Source organism: Kogia breviceps, chromosome 5 (genome assembly GCF_026419965.1).
Source record: "Kogia breviceps isolate mKogBre1 chromosome 5, mKogBre1 haplotype 1, whole genome shotgun sequence".
Taxonomy (NCBI): domain Eukaryota; kingdom Metazoa; phylum Chordata; class Mammalia; order Artiodactyla; family Physeteridae; genus Kogia; species Kogia breviceps.
The window spans coordinates 130897141-130908251 of NC_081314.1; the positions used below are offsets into that span (position 1 = coordinate 130897141).

An 11111-nucleotide genomic window follows, 5' to 3' on the forward strand; every position below is an offset into this window, starting at 1 on the left:
AAATTAAAATGATAGAATCTATATAAATACATGAATCATGTTAACAAGATGTCAAGACTGATTTTCATTTCATGATTTTAACACAAATGTAAATACAAAAAAGATTTTCATAAATGGCACCATCAATGTAAATTTCATCCAGTGACAGTAAGTTAGGACACTAGAAATGATTCACACATCAAGAACTGTGGAATTCAGTACAGCCGTGCCCATTTTAGCTCACCAAGAAAAAGCACTTAAGCACAACTGCAAAGAACAATGCAGAAAATTACTTATATAATCTCTGGGTTCATTTAAGTCCAGGCACTTTGGGAGGAGTTTGAGCATCAGACTTCCATATGTTGTTATGAATCTAGTGGAGGGACTGTCACCTCTTCAAAGTGGCCGTCATTGCTCTCTCATGGACACTCGTCAAGACCTCAGACTCTGAACATGCTGACATATCTGGAGAAGAAGGTGTGGGCATGTACACAGACATGGGCATGTTTGCTATAGTGGAGGCTTCAAAGTTTTTGATATCCTGAAGAGTAAGGGGCATAGGGTTCTCTACCAGTACTGTTCTCACCAGTGCCTACTTTTTGAGGTTCAGACGTACTGACATGATAGAAACTGGGCAGATACGTGATTCAAGTTGAACTTTGGCCGGTTGTCAATGAAGAGCCCAAACTACCTGCAGCAAGCATGTCTCTAGGAGGGTTTATGGATTCAAACTGATCACTGAATTCTGGAGGTCATGTTGATCGTTCATCAGGCGCACGAAAGTCTTCTAGTGATGGCAGAAAAATCACTTTCAAAGTTGTAACCTCCAGGGTAATAGTCTGTATCAACGGCATTTGGATATGCTGAGTACAGGAGTGTCTGCTCATCGATAATTGGGGATTTCTTATATATGTGGCATAGGAACATTTGGCATCCAATCGGATGTATCCCAGTGATACACAGTGTCATCACATGATTCAGACGGAAAGGAGCTAGGGGGTTGCCCTTCAGACAGGCTTTCCCAGGCACTGTATGAGTGAGAAAGCCCTTCCTCTAGAGGTTTCTTGGAGAGCCAAGGATCTAGATCCACTACTTTAGTACCATGGTGGATGTCTCTGTTAGGCTTCTCTGTTGAGTCACTGTCAGGAGGAGAGTTCAAAGGAGGAGAGGGAGGCAAGTTTGGGGCTATGTACAGACATCTATTCTTTTCCATGTCTGTACACAGACTCAGGGTTAAAGGTATTGAATTCAGGATGCTCTGGTATAACAGGTCCTTCAAAGGAATTTCAGTAAAGAATGTTCCAAGAGCCACTTGGAATGCTTGGAGTGTGGGAAATAGGATGGATAGACACCTGGGGTGGTATGTCTGAGTAAATGTTCTTATTTAGCTTTGAATCAAACTATGGTCTTGGCAAGAAAGCTGTGGTTGGTCCCAAGTGTCTGTCTTCAGGTTCAGCCTGGTGTTTCTTCTTTCAGCTAAACATCTTATGGCAAAGGACGAACACCACCACCAGTAAAACTATCCTTGTTATAAAAAATATTCCTATTCTTTCAGCCAATTTAACATGCCATGGAGTCAACACATGTTGATAGGAGGTGGCATTCTCACAGTATTTTCCTCTGTACTCGTGGATGCAGTTACAGTGATAGGAGCCATGTGTATTCTCACAAAGGGCCCTGTTATGGCAGAAGTTTCTAGCACATTCATCGATGTCACTCTGATACATTTCTCCCCTAAAACCTGAATCATACTGACTAACAGTACCATCCAAACTGTCAAAACATGTTCCACCATTTTTACAGGGTTCATCTTTGCATCATGAACTAAGCTGGCATCTCTGACCAGTACATAATTGTTTACATTGGCAAACAAAGTCCATTGTCCACAATGCATGTACCACCATATAGGCATGGATTGGAGGAACACAGATTGATGTTCACCTCCCCTATGTTTAAGGCACTGCATTTGCAGTAATAACCTCTAGTAGGTGATGAATTGTAAATGCCTCCATCCTGGCAGGGGTTACTTGAGCAGTCCTCTGTAGCTGTTCATAAGCACCCAAGAGAGAGATCCACTGATTATTCAATGTGCACATAGCTTCTTGGTTTGCTATTTAAAGGGATCTCCTGCCCATTCAAATAAATGGAATCCATACAACCCCTGAAACCATTACTAACTTCTTCCACACCTTGTGCCTTGCTGGTGGATATGACCTCCTAAAACACATAATTATCCAGGTTTTGATAATTATTGATTATCCAGGTTTTCAGAGTCCCTGGGGCTGTGCCTGATGCAGTGTGGACTTGGTCTAGAACAAATATGGCATAGTTTCCATTCACTTCAAGTGACACTGCATGTCACAGCCCATCATTGACTTGAATGCTTCAAACAAACACAATTTCAGGGCCACTTCTACAGTTAAATTTGCTTTGTAGTCTTTCATTATGAATCTCCACGATGCTATAGTCAGCTCCTTGTGTATACATTACAACTGCATGAGTAGAATATGTTCTAAGCCTCGGGGTCAGTTTCATCTCTAATTCATTTTTATTTTCAAGATTTCCATTTTAAGAGATTGACTGAGTAAAGCAGATTGTCCTCCCTAATATACACGGGGCTTGTGCAATTAATCAAAGGCCAGAATAGAACAAAAGACGGATCCTCCTGAATAGGAGGGAGCTCCTTCTGCTTGACTGCATTTGAGAAGGGACATTGGCTTTCTCTTGCCTTCAAGCTCAAACTGAAACACAGGCTCTTCCTGGGTCTCAAACCTGCCAGATTTTGGAATGGGACTATGTCTTTGGCTCTCCTGGTTCTCAGGCCTTAGGACCCAGACTAGAACTAAACCATCAGCTCTCCTGGGTCTCCAGCTTGCCAACTCATTGGGCAGATCTTGAGTCTTACCTACTTCCATAATTGTATCAGCCAATTTTTTTATAATAAATCTCTTTATATATATACCTTCTATTGGTTCTGTTTCTCTAGAGAGCCATAATACACATATCTTTTACCCATTTATCTTATTGCCTGTCTTCCACTGGAATCTAAAATCATGAGGTCAGGGATTTTTCTGGCTTGGTCACTGGTCACTTGGTCACATTTAGAGCCTAAAATATCTCTGGCATGTTGTATGCATTCAAAAAAAATCTCTTATTGGATTAATTCATGGATATATACAAATCTGAGAGTACTCAGCAAAACACTATATTTTCCATTCAGTTTAAATAACATAGTACACAGAATATTTCTTGTAATTTTCAGTGGATTCTGGTTCACCTAAAATATCAGTGGTCTTTGGAAGAAGAGCTATGTAAGAAAAGAATTTAAAACACGGTAAAATTGCAAAGAAAGACAGGAAGGACTTGAATCACACAGTATGAAGGCGTTAAATACCCAACCAAAAGAGGAAGGGACAGACAAGAATATATATGTTGTGAGAAGAAAATAAGTCAAAAATAGAATGTAATTGCTAAGAAGTTTTAGATTATGCCTTCAGGATCAAATATTTTTGAAGAGAAGTTAACTAGAAACTTCTCTAAATGTGTGTGCATAATTATATTTTTAGACTGCTTTTTCTGAAAGCTTTCTGGTTTATAGGCTATAAGGCTTTTATGAAAAGAGAAAAAAACATTGAATTATATCATTTAAAAATTTGAAAGTTTTGCCTTCAAATAGAAGATGGTTGACTAAACATACACATTTCCTTTTCTTTGCATCACAAATCCCTCTGAAGTAACACAATATAAAAATATGAATAACTATGGTAATGCAGGAAAGCCAGGAAGGCTTGGACAGAAACAATGAGGATTTCTTGAACATATAAAGGAGATTAAATGGATGTTGAATGTCTTTCAAAACAAGATATAAACAAATTCGGTTTTAATTCAAAAACTGAGTCCTTTTTCAGAAGAAATCCTGAAAAAAAATCCTAAAGGAGAGAGAGCAGACAACAGAAGCAAGAAGAACTACAATCCTGCAGCCTGTGGAAAAACAACCACATTCATAGAAAAATAGACAAGATGAAAAGAGAGAGGGCTATGTACCAGATGAAAGAACAAGATAAAACCCCAGAAAAACAACTAAATGAAGTGGAGATAGAAAAACCATCCAGAAAAAGAATTCAGAATAATGATAGTGAAGATGATTCAGGACCCTGGAAAAACAATAAAGGCAAAAAACAAGAAGATGCAAGAAATGTTTAACAAAGATCTAGAAGAATTAAAGAGCAAACAGAGATGAACAACACAATAACTGAAATGAAAACTACACTAGAAGGAATGAATAGCAGAATAACTGAGGCAGAAGTACAGATAAGTGACCTGGAAGACAGAATGGTGGAATTCACTGTTGCAGAACAGAATAAAGAAAAAAGAATGAAAAGAAATGAAGACAGCCTAAGAGACCTCTGGGACAACATTAAACGCAACAACATTCACATTATAGGGGTCCTAGAGGAGAAGAGAGAGAGAAAGGACCTGAGAAAGAGAATCTCTTTCTCTTTGAAGAGATTATAGTCGAAAAGTTCCCTAACATGGAAAAGGAAATAGCCACCCAAGTCCAGGAAATGCAGACAGTCCCATACAGGATAAACCCAAGGAGAAACATGCTGAGACACATAGTAATCAAATTGGCAAAAATTAAGACAAAGAAAACTTATTGAAAGCAGCAAGGGAAAAATGACAAATAACATACAAGGGAACTTCCATAAGGTTAACAGCTGATTTCTCAGTAGAAACTCTACAAGCCAGAAGGTAGTGGCATGATATACTTAAAGTGATGAAAGGGAAGAACCTACAACCAAGATTACTTTATGCAGCAAGGATCTCATTCAGATTTGTTGGAGAAATCAAAAGCTTTACAGACAAGCAAAACCAAAGAGAATTCAGTACCACCAAACCAGCTCTACAACAAATGCTAAAGGAACTGTTGTAAGTGGGAAACAAAAGAGAAGAAAAGCACCTACAAAAACAAACCCAAAACAATTAAGAAAATTTTAATAGAAACATACATATCGGTAATTACCTTAAACGTGAATGGATTAAATGCTCCAACCAAAAGGCACAGGCTTGCTGAATGGATACAAAAACAAGACCCATATATATGCTGTCTATAAGAGGCCCACTTCAGACCAAGGGACACATTCACACTGAAAGTGAGGGGACGGAAAAGATAGTCTATGCAAATGTAAATCTAAAAAAACCTGGAGTGGCAATACTCATATCCACTAAAATAGACTTTAAAATAAAGAATGTTACAAGAGACAAGGAAGGACACTACATAAAGTTCAAGAGATCAATCCAAGAAGAAGATATAACAATTATAAACATATATGCACCCAACATAGGAGCACCTCAATACATAAGGCAACTGCTAACAGCTATAAAAGAGGAAATTGACAGTAACACATTAATAATGCGGGACTTTAGCACCTCACTTACACCAATGTACAGATCATCCAAAATGCAAATAAATAAGGAAACAGACGCTTTAAATGACACAATACACCAGATAGATTTAATTGATATTTATAGGACATTCCATCCCAAAACAGCAGATTACACTTTCTTCTCAAGTGCGGATGGAATATTCTCCAGGACAGATCACATCTTGAGTCACAAATCAAGCTCAGTAAATTTAAGAAAATTGAAATCATATCAAGCATCCTTTCTGACCACAATGCTGTGAGATTAGGAATCAGTTACAGGGGGAAAAAAAGGAAAAAACACAAACACATGGAGGCTAAACAATATGTTACTAAATAACCAAGAGATCACTGAAGAAATCAAAGAGGAAATTTAAAAATACCTAGAAACAAATGACAATGAAAACACAATGATCCAAAACCTGTAGGATGCAGCAAAAGCAGTTCTAAGAGGGAAGTTTACAGCTATACTAGCCTACCTCAAGAAACAAGAAAAATCTCAAATAAACAATCTAACCTTACAGCTAAAGGAACTAGAGAAAGAAGAACAAACAAAGCCAAAAGTGAGTAGAAGGAAAGAAATCATAAAGACCAGAGCAGACATAAATGAAAGAGAAACAAAGAAAACAACAGCAAAGATCAATAAAACTAAAAACTGGTTCTTTGAGAAGATAAAAAAAAATTGATAAACCATTAGCCAGACTCATCAAGAAAAAGAGGGAGAGGACCCAAATCAATAAAATTAGAAGTGAAAAAGGAGAAGTTACAACAGACACTGCAGAAATACAAAGCATCCTAAGAGACTACTATAAGCAACTCTATGCCAATAAAATGGACAACCTGGAAGAAATGGACAAATTCTTAGAAAGCTATAACCTGCCCAGACTGAACCAGGAAGAAATAGAAAATATGAACAGACTGATCACAAGTAATGAAATTGAAACTGTGATTTAAAATCTTCGAACAAACAGAAGTCCAGGACCAGATGGCTTCACAGGTGAATTCTATCAAACATTTAAAGAACCAACACCCATCCTTCTCAAACTCTTACAAAAAATTGCAGAGGAAGGAAGACTCCCAACCTCATTCTATGAGGCCACCATCACCCTGATACCAAAACCAGACAGAGATACTACAAAAAAGAATATTACAGATCAATATCACTGATGAATATAGATGCAAAAATCATCAACAAAATAATAGGGAACAGAATCCAACAACACATTAAAAGGATCATACACCATGATCAAGTGGGATTTATCCCAGGGATGCAAGGATTCTTCAATATACACAAATCAATCAATGTGATATACCATATTAACAAACTGAAGGATAAAAACCATATGATCATCTCAATAGATGCAGAGAAAGCTTTTGACAATATTCAACACACATTTATGATAAATACTCTAGAGAAAGTGGGCTTACAGGGAACCTATGTCAACATAATAAAGGTAGTATATGAGAAACCCACAGCAAACATCATTCTCAATGGTGAAAAATTGAAAGCATTTCCTCCAAGATCAGGAACAAGACAATGATGTCCACTCTCGCCACTATTCTTCAACATAGTTTAAGTCCTAGCCACGGCAATCAGAGAATAAAAAGAAACAAAAGAGATACAAATTGGAAAAGAAGAAGTAAAACTGTCACTTTTTGCAGATGACACAATACTATACATAGAGAATCCTAAAGAAGCCACCAGAAAACTACTAGAGTTAATCAATGAATTTGGTAAAGTTGCAGGATACAAAATTAATGCACAGAAATCTCTTGTTTTCCTATACACTAATGATGAAAAATCTGAAAGAGAAATTAAGGAAACTCTCCCATTTACCATTGCAACAAAAAGAATAAAATACCTAGGAATAAACCTACCTAGGGAGACAAAAGACCTGTATGCATAAAATTATGACACTGTTGAAAGAAATTAAAGATGATCCACACAGATGGAGAGATATACCATGTTCTTGGATTGGAAGAATCAACACTGTGAAAATGACTATACTACCCAAAGCAGTCTACAGATTCAATGCAATCCCTATCAAGTTACCAATGGCATTTTTACAGAACTAGAGCAAAAAAATCTTAAAATTTGTATGGAGACACAAAAGACCCCGAACAGCCAAAGCAGTCTTGAGGGAAAAAAACGGAGCTGGAGGAATCAGACTTCCTGACTTCAGACTATACTACATAGCTACAGTAATCAAGACAATATGGTACTGGCACAAAAACAGAAATATAGATCAATGGAACAGGATAGAAAGCCCAGAGATAAACCCATTCACATATGGTCAACTAATCTATGACAAAGGATGCAAGGATATACAATGGAGAAAAGACAGTCTCTTCAATAAGTGGTGCTGGGAAAACTGGACAGCTACATGTAAAAGAATGAAATTAGAACACTCCCTAACACCATACACAAAAATAAACTCAAAATGGATTAGAGACCTAAATGTAAGACTAGACACTGTAAAACTCTTAGAGGAAAACATAGGAAGAACACTCTTTGACATGAATCACAGCAAGATCTTCTTTGATTCACTTCCTAGAGTAATGGAAATAAAAACAAAAATAAACAAATGGGACCTAATGAAATTTAAAACCTTTTGCAAAGCAAAGAAAGTACAAACAAGATGAAAAGACAACCCTCAGAATGGGAAAAAATATTTGCAAATGAATCATCGGACAAAGGATTAATCTCCAAAATATATAAACAGCTCATGCAGCTCAATATTAAAAAAACAAACATCCCAATTAAAAAATGGGCAGAAGACCGAAATAGACATTTCTCCAAAGAGGACATACAGATGGCCAAGAAGGACATGAAAAGCTGCTCAACATCACTAAGTATTAGAGAAATGCAAATCAAAGCTAAAATGAGGTATCACCTCACACCAGTTAGAATGGGCATCATCAGATAATCAACAAACAACAAATGCTGGAGAGGGTGTGGAGAAAAGGGAACCCTCATGCACTGTTGGTGGGAATGTAAATTGATACAGCCACTATGGAGAACAGTATGGAGGTTCCTTAAAAAACTAAAAGTAGAATTACCATAGGACCCAGCAATCCCACTACTGAGCATATACCAAGAGAAAATCATAATTCAAAAATACACATGCACCCCAATGTTCATTGCAGCACTATTTACAATAGCCAGGTCATGGAAGCTACCTAAATGCCCATTGACAGACAAATGGATAAAGAAGATGTGGTATATATATACAATGGGATATTGCTCATCCATAAAAAGGAACGAAATTAGGTCATTTGTAGAGATGTGGTTGAATCTAGAGACTGTCATACAGAGTGAAGTAAGTCAGAAAGAGAAAAACAAATATCTCATATTAACGCATAGACGTGGAACCTAGAAAAATGGTACAGATGAACCGGTTTGCAGGGCAGAAATAGAGACACAGACATAGAGAACAAATGTATGGATACCAAGGGGAGAAAGCAGTGGCAGGTCGAGGTGGTGGTGTGATGAATTGGGAGATTGTGATTGACATGTATACACTGATGTGTATAAAATGGATGACTAATAAGAACCTGCTGTATAAAATTTTGTTTTTAATTAAAAAAATTTTTTTAAATCCTAAAAGCATAGGCAGCTAACACTGCCATCTATTAAGCTATGAGTTGGTTGGTAAGGAGATTAAAGCTCCATAGGGCTCCAAGTTCAAGGTATAGTTGAGTACACCATAATTTTCTCTATCTGCTAAGTTCCTCTTACAGCATAGTAAACCCACAGCTGAGAGAACAGGAGGAGTACTATCAGTAAATAAGGGATTCAATAAATTTCTGGAAGACAAAAAGCATACGAAGGAATAGCTATTGATGATGCAGAACAGAGGAAGGTATAGCCTAAAACACACACACACACACACACACACACACACACACACACACAGAGGCTGTACCACTGGGAAGTATCTACCCGGTCTGTTGGTAAGACTCAGAAATACTATACTTGGTACATCAGATGGTTGAAGGGAGGTTCAGGCCCTAAAAACAAGAGACTGCAGAGAAACAGTCAATCCTCTCCTGACAGCAAGGTGTTTCTCCTTAAGGGAGAAAAAAAAAGTGGGGAATTCTCTTTAAAAATGGAGTAAACTCTCTGGGAAAAACTGAAGTAGCTGGGAGTCAGCACCCCCAGAGACCTCACCACCACCTCCAGGTTCCCTAAAAGAAAACTTGCCAGCTGACAGGTCCCACCCTTGTTCACAGACCTCATGGTCAGCTTTTTTATTTTCTCATTTTGAAATACGAATGGAAAACCAAGGATCACCAGGCATTTGTGGAAAAAAACATAGTATACTAACTACAAATAACCTCAAGGAAACAGATAACCCCCCCCCAAAAAAAAGGCAGAAAATAACTTAGAAAATGCTAATTAGTACCCTAGGAGAAATTAAACTAAGATAAAAATCTCGGTTTTGTGTAACCTAAAACTTAATCAATACTGGGGGTCTTTTTTAAAATATAAAATTAGAAATATAAAACTTGCTGAAAAAATGAATATTTATGGGCTTCCCTGGTGGCGCAGTGGTTGAGAGTCCGCCTGCCGATGCAGGAGACATGGGTTCGTGCCCTGGTCCGGGAATATCCCACATGCCGCGGAGCGATTGGGCCCGTGAGCCATGGCCGCTGGGCCTGCGCGTCCGGAGCCTGTGCTCCACAACGGGAGAGGCCACAACAGTGAGAGGCCCGCATACCGAAAAAAAAAAAAAAAAAAAAAAAGAATATTTATATATGAAAAATATGTCACAATTTAAATTACATGATCTTAGAGATTCCAATCCTTTTTTGAGATCCATTCAGCCAGAGACCTTTCATAAAACTGTTTCCTGATTGTAATATAGCTTTACATGCTCACTTAGAATACTCTACAACTCCCAGTAACTTTCTGAACTCAAGTGTGGGGTCATTAGTTTTGTGGTAAATTTATTCTGGCAAAGAAAAAAAAGGAGGGGGAGTAGAATTAAGATTAGAGAGTAAGAAAGAGGTATTTTTAATGTTACTGCCAAAAAACAAAAATCAATAAAAGTTTTGAAAGACAAAGTTGAGGAAACCTCTCAAAAAATAAGTCAAAGAACTCCTCCTTAAAAAAGAGAGGAAAGGGGTTTCCCTGGTAGTCCAGAGGGTAAGACTCTATGCTCCCAATGCAGGGGGCCTGGGTTCAGTCCCTGGCCAGGGAACTAGATCCTGCACGCCGCAACTAAGAGCTCGCATGCCACAACTGAGGGGTCCGCATGCCCCAACTAAGATCTGGCACAGCAAAAATCAATCAATAAATATTTTTTTTAAAAGAAAGAGAGAGAGAGAAAAGATTAGACACAAAGAGGATTAAACCAAGTGGCCCATCATCAGACCAATAAAGAAAGGTTCTAGAAAAACGATTAGCGACAGTAGAACAGAGATAAGTATAAAATGAAAGAGGAGAATTTCCCTGGGTTAAAGACGCACTCAGATTTTCAGACTAAAATATCCCCCTACATGCCCAAAAGTTGATGAGTAAAGACCCACACCTGTACATACTATTGTGAAATTTTAGAATACAAGAATTAAAGACAATATTCTAAACATTCCCAGTTAGAGAAAAATCAAAACATAAAACGAAGCCACATACAAAGAAACAAGAATTAACCCAGCATCAGACTTCTCATTTGCAACACTAGATGCAACATTACAACAAAACGTGGC

At 37.8% G+C, this 11111-nt stretch overlaps 1 pseudogene; it reads right to left on the reverse strand.

The window, feature by feature from the left end:
- Positions 1 to 326: 326 nt before the first annotated feature.
- Positions 327 to 2547, reverse strand: LOC136794214 (protocadherin Fat 1 pseudogene; annotated as a pseudogene).
- Positions 2548 to 11111: the final 8564 nt, after the last annotated feature.